The sequence below is a fragment of the Macaca thibetana genome, chromosome 2, assembly GCF_024542745.1.
Source record: "Macaca thibetana thibetana isolate TM-01 chromosome 2, ASM2454274v1, whole genome shotgun sequence".
In the NCBI taxonomy this organism is placed as follows: Eukaryota; Metazoa; Chordata; class Mammalia; order Primates; family Cercopithecidae; genus Macaca; species Macaca thibetana.
This window is the reverse complement of record NC_065579.1, coordinates 102,447,429-102,458,207: the sequence shown is the minus strand read 5'-3', so window position 1 is coordinate 102,458,207 and position 10,779 is coordinate 102,447,429. Positions and strand designations below refer to the sequence as shown.

Genomic DNA, 10,779 nt, shown 5'->3' with positions numbered 1-10,779 from the left:
GCACCTATTATTATTAAACCAGTTATTCAAAGCTCTTTCATATATAAACATCACAGACATAATACATATAAATACATAGAAGATAAAGGACTCATTTTCCAAGCCAGAAATTGAACCAGAATTTGAACCAGAAATTGAATCCAGCCACCACTGTGAAAAGAGAAAGCGAGTTGCCACCGCCAACTCGTGCACCTTGTTCTTCTGCCGCTCCACCGTCCTACTCCTCCGCCGGTCGCAATGGAAGAGATCGCCATGCTCCTCATTGACAATGGCTCCAGCATGTGCAAAGTTGGCTTTGCTGGGGACGACGCCCCCCGAACCGTGTTTCCCTCCATCGTCGGATGCCCCCGACACCAGGGCGTGATGGTGGACATGGGCCAGAAGGACTCCTATGTGGGCAACGAGGCCCAGAGCACGGGCAGCATCCTGACCCTGAAGTACCCTATTGAGCATGGCATCGTCACCAACTGGGACGACATGGAGATCTGGCACCACACCTTCTACAACGAGCTGCCCGTGGCCCCAGAGGAGCACCCGGTGCTGCTGACCGAGGCCCCCCTGAACCCCAAGACCAACAGAGAGAAGATGACTCAGATTATGTTTGAGACCTTCAACACCCCAGCCATGCACGTGGCCATCCAGGCAGTTCTGTCCCTCTACACCTCTGGGCGCACCACTGGCATTGTCATGGACTCTGGAGACGGGGTCACCCACACGGTGACCATCTACGAGAGCTACGCCCTCCCCCATGCCATCCTGCGTCTGGACCTGGCTGGCCGGGACCTGACCGTCTACCTCATGAAGATCCTCACCGAGCATGGCTACAGCTTCACCATGGGAAATTGTGCACGACATCAAGGAGAAGCTGTGTTATGTTGTCCTGGACTTTGAGCAGGAGATGGCCACCACCGCATCTTCCTCTTTTCTGGAGAAGAGCTACAAGCTGCCCGATGGCCAGGTTATCACCATCGGCAATGAGCAGTTCCGGTGTCCGGAGGCACTGTTCCAGTCTTCCTTCCTGGGCATGGAACCTTGCGGCATCCATGAGATGCTTCAACTCCATCATGAAGTGTGATGTGGACATCCGCAAAGACCTGTACGCCAACACGGTGCTGTCCAGAGGCACCAACATGTACCCAGGCATCGCCGACAGGATGCAGAAGGAGATCACCACCCTGGCACCGAGCACCATGAAGATCAAGATCATTGCACCCCCAGAGCGCAAGTACTCGGTGTGGATCGGCAGCTCCAACCTGGCCTCACTATCCACCTTCCAGCAGATGTGGATAAGCAAGCAGAAGTAGGACAAGTTGGGCCCCTACATCGTCCACTGCAAATGCTTCTAAATGGACCGAGCAGATGCGTAGCATTTGCTGCACGGGTTAATTCAGATGTATAAACTTGCCCTTGGCAAATGCATACACCTCATGCTAGTCTCACGAAACTGGAATAAGCCTTCGAAAAGAAATTGTCCTTGAAGCTTGTATCTGATATCAGCACTGGATTGTAGAACTTGTTCCTGATTTTGACCTTGTATTCAAGTTAACTGTTCCCCTTGGTATTTGTTTAATACCCTGTACATATCTTTGAGTTGAACCTTTAGTACATGTGGCTTGGTCACTTTGTGGCTGAGGTAAGAACGTGCTTGTGGAAGACAAGTCTGTGGCTTGGTGAGTCTGCGTGGCCAGCAGTCTCCAATCTGTGCAGGGTATTAATGTGTCAGGGCTTGAGTGTTCTGGGATTTCTCTAGAGGCTGGCAAGGGCTCCTGAACCAGTTGTTTCTGTCCTGCCGGTCTGTCAGGGTTGGAAAGTCCAAGCCATAGGACCCAGTTTTCTTAGCTGATGTTTTCTGCCAGAACACCATGGGCTGTTACTTGCCTTGAGTTGGAAGCAGTTTGCATTTACACCTGTAAATGTATTCATCCTTGTAATTTATGCAAGATTTTTTTTGTATGCAATTCTCGATTCTTTAAAGAGATGACAACAAATTTTGGTTTTCTACTGTTATGTGAGAACATCAGACCCCAGGAACACGTCATTGTGTAAGGAAAAATAAAAGTGCTGCTATAACCGAAAAGAAAAGAAAAGAAAAGAGAAAGCATGGCCCATGGTTACAAGGTCAAGCTCCCCAAGCACATGACTGACTAGTTTGCTGGGCTGTCTTGAAAAGCGAGCTCACAGGTATCCTAAGCCCATGTTCTATCCTAAGGTACTCCTCTCCATGATAGAACAATATAGAAAGACACACAGAGCACATCAGATTCGCTACAGTTTAAGACTAGCCTCAGGCCCGGCATGGTGGCTCAAGCCTGTAATCCCAACACTTTGGGAGGCCCATGCAGGCAGATCACCTGAGGTCAGGAGTTCAAGACCAGCCTGACCAACATGGAGAAACCCTGTCTGTATTAAAAAAGTACAAAATTAGCCAGACGTGGTGCCTGTAGTCCCAGCTACTCAGGAGGCTGAGGCAGGAGAATCGCTTGAACCCGGGAGGCGGAGGTTGCGGTGAGTCGAGATCACGCCATTGCACTGCCCATTTCACTCTGGGCAACAACAGCAAAACTCTGTCTAAAGACTAGCCTCACAAATCCTTTTTTCCAGTAATCCAAACTTTACATGAAACAGTGATTTTTACCATTCATTCAACTGATTTGCATAGAGAAAGAAAGGAAAGCATTGCCTGAGGCAGGGTGGGGAAGGCAGGTGCTCAGGGAGGCCAGAGAAAGATTCACCCATTGCAGCGACACTGAAAAGTTCAGGCGGCCACTTGTCAGTAGCAAAGGGATCTTTTCCAGAAGTCCCATCAGCTCTCAAGTTTCCCTTTTAGGGAGGAAAATGCTCCCTGTATCCCACAATCCTGTACATGCCTGTCACCCACAGCCATCAGCAAAGAGTGCAAGGCAGATCAATCCAAAGAGAAGAGCAGTTTACAACCTGTAGTGCTAAACCCGTTCTTAGCTGAAAGGGACTTTACTGAGAGGAGACTCCAACTCCCTAAATCTTAAAGGGACTCTAACCCTTCTAAGTTGGGCCTCTAACCCAAGGTCAGTCAAGCATTCTTGCCTTTTATTTTTATTTATTTATTTATTTATTTATTTATTTATTTATTTTTGAGACGGAGTCTCGCTTTGTTGCCCAGGTTGGAGTGCAGTGGCATGATCTTAGCTCACTGCAACCTCCGCCTCCTGGGTTCAAGTGATTCTCTTGCCTCAGCCTCCTGAGTAGCTGGGATTACAGCCTCACGCCACCACACCTGGTTACTTGTATTTTTAGTAGACATGGGGTTTCGCCCATGTTGATCAGGCTGGGTCTTGAACTCCTGAACTCAGGTGATCCACCCACCTCAGCCTCCTAAAGTGCTGGGATTATAGCCATGAGCCACCGCACCCAGCCTCCTGCCTTTTATTAAGAGAGGGGCCTCTAACCCACTCTGACTTAGGAGAGACTCTAAGTCCCCTAAATTGGGCTTTTAACCCAATCCCATTCTTTACCCGGGTATAGGCATCCCACTTACCCAAAGTCTGCCAATTAGTCCTGCGGTCTATTTCCTTTGGGACAGGGGGTTTCTTCAATATTGTCCCTTCAGTGTTCACCAGAAAGATGTTACCAGACCCCATCACTTACGCAGTTAGCCTTTGTGTCGGGGGTTTCCACACTATAGTCCCTCCATCGTTGCCAGAAAGATGTTACAGGAAAGGGGTCCTGATTCAGATCCCAAAAGAGGGTTCTTGGATATCGCACAAGAAAGAATTCAGGGTAAGTCCACAGAGCAAAGCAAAAGCAAGTTCATTAGGAAAGTAAAGGAATAAAAGAAAGCCTGCTGCTCCATCGACAGAGCGGCCCTGGGGGCCGCTGGTTGCCCATTGTTATGGTTCTTTCTTGATGATATACTAAGCAAGGGGTGGATTATTTATGCCTCCCCTTTTTAGACCATATAGGGTAACTTCCTGACAGTGCCATGGCATTTGTAAACTGTCATGGAGCTGGTGGAGTGTAGCAGTGATAGCCATCTTGGTTTTGGTGGGATTTAGCCGGCTTCTTTCCTGCAACCTGTTTCATCAACAAGGTTTTTGTTTTTTGTTTTTTGTTTTTTGAGACAGAGTTTCACTCTCGTTGCCCAGGCTGGAGTACAATGGCGCCATCTCAGTTCACTGCAACCTCTGCCTCCAGGTTCAAGCGATTCTCCTGCGTCAGCCTCCCAAGTAGCTGGGATTACAGGCGCGTGCCACCACGCCCAGCTAATTTTGTATTTTTAGTAGAGATGTGGTTTCTCCGTGTTGGTCAGGCTGGCCTCAAACTCCTGACCTCAGGTGATCTGCCCACCTCGACCTCCCAAAGTGCTGGGATTACAGATGTGAGCCACCGCACCCGGCCCCAGCAAGGTCTTTATGACCCGTATCTTGTGTCAACCTCTTATTTCATTCTGTAACTTAGAATGCCTTAACCATCTGGGAATGCAGCTCAGTAGGTCTTGGCCTTATTTTACCTAGCTCCAATTTAAGATGGAGTTGCTTTGGTTTAAATGCCTCTGACAGTCCCAGCAACTAGGGACTGAGATACGAGGATCAATTGAGCCCAGGAAGTTGAGGCTACCAAAGTGCTAGGATTACAGGCATGAACCACCACACCTGGCTCAATCAAAACTTGTGTTTTTTGTTGTTGTTGTTGTTTGTTTGTTTGTTTGTTTTTGCCAGGCACAGGGGCTCACGCCTGTGATCCCAGCACTTTGAGAGGCCAAGGTGGGCAGATCACCTGAGGTCGGGAGTTTGAGACCAGCCTGACCAACATGGAGAAACCCCGTCTCTACTAAAAATACAAAATTAGCCGGGCATGGTGGTGCATGCCTGTAATCCCAGCTACTTGGGTGGCTGACACAGGGGAATCGCTTGAACCAAGTAGCTGGGATTACAGGCATGTGCCACCATGCCCGGCTAACTTTGTATTTTTAGTAGAGACGGGGTTTCTCCACGTTGGTCAGACTGGTCACAAACTCTCGACCTCAGGTGATCTGCCCACCTTGGCCTCCCAAACTGCTGGGATCACAGGTGTGAGCCACTGCGCCCAGACTGTTTGGATTTTTTTCATAAGAAGACTATATCCTTTAATAACAGTTATAATAATTTTAAAGAAGGAGGCGGAGAACAAGAAAGAGGAATAGAGTGGAGAGGAGGGGAAGGATGAGGGAAGAAGGAAGAAGAGGAGGACAAGCAGAAGCAGCAAATTCAGGGTAATAAAATCCAGGACTCGCCTGTGGGGAGGGGCAGTGAGGGGCCTGGAGGGGCAAGATTCCCTGAAAGGCCAGGTACTGCCTGTGGAAGGGTGATGGGGCAGAGATAAGTGGCTTGCACAGTTGGCAAAGCTGGGGCCACCACAGTTGAGGGTTCCCTGTGGTTCCTGAGAGAAGCCCCATCCCACTTTACTATGAGTCTTTCTTCCTTTCCTATTATGAAAAGAAATATACAAGAAGCCTAGTGAAAAACCCAAATACTAAGAAAGGGTACACAGTGAAAAATGAGTCTAAGCCCAGACCCACTCCCCAGAGACAGCGACCAGCAAGCTGGCTCTATGTGTGTTTCCAAAATGTCCCAAGGTCTTTTGATTCTTAGGCCTTGGGCCACGTGTACTACGGTGGCCATAGAGGCGATTCAGAAGGAGTCACCGCCCTGGGGAGCTCACCATTTGGCTAGATGATCAAGAAGACAATGTTTCTATTAGACAGGGAGGGCTGCTGTGTGAGAGACCGTGGAAGGCAGTACTGCTGCCCCCAGGGCCAGGTAGGACATTGTGTGGGTGAAAGCACAGCAGGTGGGGACGGTGTGAGCCAAGGTATGATGGTGAGAAGATCACCACAGATTCCATGAGCAGCAACTAATTCAGTGTAGAGTGCAGCACGTGCATGGGTGGGAGCGAGCTGGCCAGCCTGGAGACCTGGAGGCCATGCCACCGCCACGAGGGTGTTGAGCTTTCATGGACATTCAGCAGCCGCTAGCCCTGGCCAAGTCAGAGTCAACCTCTTGATTTTTCTTTTCTTCTTTTTTTTTAGACAGGGCCTTGCTCTGTTGCCAGGCTGGAGTGCAGTGGTGTGATCACAGCTCACTGCAGCCTCTAACTCCTGGGCTCAAGCAATCTCCTGCCTCAGTCTCTCTAGGGTGTGAGACCGCAGGTGCACTCCACCACACCCAGCTATTTTTATTTTTATTTTTTTCGTAGAGAGGGAGTCTCACTATTGCCCAGACTGGTCTTGAATTCTGGGGCTCAAGTGATTTGCCTGCCTCGGCCTCCCAAAGTGCTGAGATTACAGGTGTTAGCCACTGTGCCCAGCCTTGATTTCTAATACATCCATGAAAGCTGAATCTCAATCTCTTGACCAGAGGAGCTATGGAAGAGAAAATGGGAAAGAGGTTAAAGATGAAGAGGGTTGTGGTGGGGGTTGTGGTGCTGAAGGATGAGGTGCAGGGGGACAGTTTCCACCCCAGGGAGACAGGGCAGCCAGAGCATAGACTCAGCTGAAAGAGACCTGACCCACTAGGATCTCCCTCTGGGGTGCTGGACAACCCCCTCTACCTCAGTTTCCTCCTCCACCAAATGGGAACAGTGGTGACCCCTGCCTTGAACTCACAGGAGTGCCCTGAGCAGGGATGAGGGAGACTGTAGAGGAACCCCACGCACACATCATGTCCTGGCACAGGTGGCCAGAGTCCATGTGCAACATGTCCATGAACAGGACATGGGTACCCTCTTACGGTGTTGTTACCATGACAACCCCCAAGGACTTAGGTTTTTGCCTTAGTGATGGGAAGGGCCCCAGTGCTGCCTTGAGGGTTATTTTCAAACTCGCTGATAGGGCTACAGAGAGAAGAGTACTTCCTCCTCCCCTTCTTGGGAAATCTCTCCCCAGTACAGCAGAGGTGGCCTCCAAGGTAGGGTCTTGCTCAGCAGAAACAGTCACCCACCAAACAGTTCTTTTCTTTTCTTTTTTTTTTTTTTTGAGACGAGTCTTGCTCTGTCACCCAGGCTGGAGTGCAGTGACATGATCTCAGCTTACTGCAACCTCTGCCTCCTGGGTTCAAGTGATTCTCCTGCCTCAGCTAAAAATACAAAAAATTAGCTGGGCATGGTGGCACATACCTGTAATCCCAGCTACTCAGGAGGCCGAGGCAGGAGAATCTCTCCACTGCACTCCAGCCTGGGCAACAGAGTGAGACTCTGTCTCCAAAAAAAGAAAAGAAAAAAAGAATGTACAGGCCAGGTGCGATGGCTCATGCCTGTAATCCTAGCACTTTGGGAGGCCAAAGTGGGTGGATCACCTGAGGTCAGGAGTTCAAGACCAGCCTGGCCAACATGGTGAAACCCCATCTCTACTAAAAATACAAAAATTAGCTGGGCGTAGTGGCATGCTCCTGTAGTCCCAGCTACTTGGGAGGTTGAGGCAGAAGAGTCCCTTAAACCCAGGAGGCAGAGATTTGCAGTGAGCCAAGATAGCACCACTGCACTCTGACCTGGGTGACAGAGCGAGACTCTGTCTAAAAAGAAAAAGAAAAGAAAAGAAAAATGTACATAGCAAATTTTTCTTTTCTTTTCTTTCTTTTTTCTTTTTGGAGATAGAGTCTTGCTGTGTTGCCCAGGCTGGAGTGCAGTGGCGCAATCTTGGCTCACTGCAAGCTCCACCTCCCGGGTTCATGCCATTCTCCTGCCTCTGCCTCCCGAGTAGCTGGGACCACAGGCACCCGCCACCATGCCTGGCTAATTTTTTTGTATTTTTAGTAGAGACAGGGGTCTTACCATGTTAGCTGGGATGGTCTCGATCTCCTGACCTTGTGATCCACCCGCCTCGGCCTCCCAAAGTGCTGGGATTACAGGCGTGAGCCACCATGCCTGGCCCATAACAACTTTTTCATAACAGTCAAAAGGCAGGAACAACCAAAATATTCATCAACATGTCCATGAAACTGTGGTATATCAATTCAATGGAATGCTGTTTGTCAATAAAGAAGAATGAACTAACCATACATGCAGAAACACAAATAAGCCTCATAAACATTGCACTAAGTGAAATAAGCCAGATGCAAAGGTCACATATGGGATGATTCTATTCATATGAAATGTCCAGAAAGGACAAAACTATAGTGATAGAAAGTAGGGGCTGGGCGCAGTGGCTCACGCCTATAATCCTAGCACTTTGGGAGGCCGAGGTGGGCAGATCACCTGAGGTCAGGAGTTCAAGACCAGCCTGACCAACATGAAGAAACCCTGTCTCTACTAAAAATACAAAATTAGCCGGGTGTGGTGGCACATGCCTGTGATCCCCAGCTACTCGGGAGGCTGAGGCAGGAGAATCGCTTGAACTCTGGGGGCGGAGGTTGCGGTGAGCTGAGATTGCACCATCGCACTCCAGCTTGGGCAGTAAGAGGAAACTCCGTCTCAAAAAATAAAATAAAATAAAATTAGCCGGGTGTTGTGGCACATGCCTGTAGTCCCAGCTACTCAGGAGGCTGAGGCAGGAGAATCGCTTGAACCCGGGAGGCAGAGGTTGTGATGAGCCAAGATCGAGCCACTGCACTCCAGTCTGGGTGACAGAACGAGACTCCATCTCAAAAAACAAAAAACAAACAAACAAAAAAAACGTAGGTCAGTGGTTACCAGGAACCACGGTTAGGAAGAGGAGACTAACTGCAAGGGGGAGTGAGGGAGCATTTGGGACAATGAAAATGCTCTGTGTCTGGATTGCAGCGGTCGTTACACCATTTAGAACATTGGTCAATGATCATAGAGGTAGGTAATTTACAACTCAATTTAAAAAGTTGTGAGGTAGGGAGGTAAGCGTTAGTAATGTGTGGGGATGTCTTCCCAGGAAAGGGCATTGCTTCCTATACCCACTGTCTTCTATGGCCAAGCCTGAGCTCACATGAGTGGGGTCTTGATCCCCCTGAAGATGACAGAATGGTACGAAGTTGAGGAAGAGCAGTAGCCCTGCAGCATCCACCTCGATGCTCACTCAGGAAGGCTCTGAGTGTACACAACGGAGGGAGGCCCAGTGCACTCAGGAGACCACCAACCCAGCCTGAGGCAAGGGGCAAGATCCTTCCCCTCTATACATTCCTGTTTCCTCCTCTGTGAAATGAACATGGGGGCTGCATTGGATGAAATGGAAACTTCTTACAGTGTGTTCCATGGAACAGCAGTCTGCAAAATTCTCTGTGAAAAGGGTTCCTCATGCAAGGAAGTATATGAAACCTCCCTCTTGCTGTTTCTTGAAGACTCACAATACACCACTTGCTAAAGGCACTGGGTAATGCCACAGAAAAGGAACCTGTTTCACTCTGATTAACCCTGATTTCTTCAAATCTGTTCCCATTTTCACAGAACACACAAACATCCCAGAAGGCCTAGGGCATGCCTTGGAGTCTGGATCTTAGGCTGGAAGGATCTTAGGCTGGAAGGAGTTGCTAGCCCCAACTCCTTCTGGGGCAAGCATTGCTCAGGGCTAGAAAGGGATAGGTTCTAAAACCCATGCCTCCAACCCCCACCCTGCCATCCCTTTACCCTTCCCCACTCTGCACTTTGCTTAATATCAACCAGCCATCAGCAGGATGGTGCAAGAGGCTCTAACTCAACCAGGACAGGAAGGAACTCAGGAACAATTCACCTACCAGAGGCCCAAGGATTGAGAAAGGCCAGGACTGAGCAACCACGGCACAGGTTCAGCTTGTGCAGGTTTCCAGCCCCTCCCAGCCCCCAGCACAGGGTGTTTCCTCTCCTCTGAGTCCGTTCTGTGCAGGGGCACAGCACCCAGCTATAAGTTGTAAGGAGAGCTCAGATGCTATCTAGGAACTCTGCCTTCCAGAAGGAGGACCCCAGGAAACCTCACAAGAAAACTTAGCCCTTTGAAATGAAATCCTCACCCTATTCCAGAACTTATTATGGCTCCCTGCTGCCCCAGTGGCCTCCATTCACTGCCCACTGGCTCTGAACTAACTCATCACCTCCACCTACTGGGGAATCACCTTCCACAGAACATTAACATTGGACACCCACTCAAAGCAGTGTTCAGGGCCGAGCGTTGTGGCTCACGCCTGTAATCCCAACACTTTGGGAGGCCGAGGCAGGTGGATCACAAGGTCAGGAGATCGAGACCATCCTAGTTAACATGGTGAAACCCTGTCTCTACTAAAAATACAAAAAAAAAAAAAAAAAAAATCAGCCAGGCGTGGTGGCAGGGGCCTGTAGTCCCAGCTACTCGGGAGGCAGAGGCAGAATGGTGTGAACCCGAAGGCGGAGCTTGCAGTGAGCCGAGATCGTGCCACTGACTCCAGCGTGGGCAACAGGGCGAGACTCCGTCTCAAAAAAAACAAAAACAAAAAACAGTGTTCATGACTGTAGCATCATACACTCAGTAGTGTGTGTCAATAAAGAGGAATGAACTAACCATACATGCAGAAACACAATTAGCACAGGGGTGGGGTGCGGGGGACAGTGAGGATTCGCAACCCCTCGAATTTCTTTTTCTTTTTCTTTTTAAATATTGAGATGGAGTCTCGTTGTTAACCAGGCTGGTCTCAAACTCCTAGGCTCAAGTGATCCTCCTGCCTCAGCCTGCTAAAATGCTGGGATTAGAGGCATAAGCCACCACACCTGGCCAACCCCTCGAATTTCTCCAGTATATTTTATTTCAAACTTCCAAACACTATCTCTACTACTTGCTATGTTTTCTCTTGCTGATGCCTCTGTGTGGGAGACCGGCCACGGGCCATTACTCCCGTTTTCTAGAGGGGTACAACT

The 10,779-nt window shown here is 49.4% G+C and overlaps 1 pseudogene across 1 annotated transcript; it reads left to right on the top strand.

Moving 5' to 3' along the window:
* Positions 1-231: 231 nt before the first annotated feature.
* LOC126948707 (actin, cytoplasmic 2-like) lies at positions 232-1,346 on the top strand (annotated as a pseudogene). Its single transcript, XR_007723508.1, has one exon. The product of XR_007723508.1 is annotated as an actin, cytoplasmic 2-like (transcript).
* Positions 1,347-10,779: the final 9,433 nt, after the last annotated feature.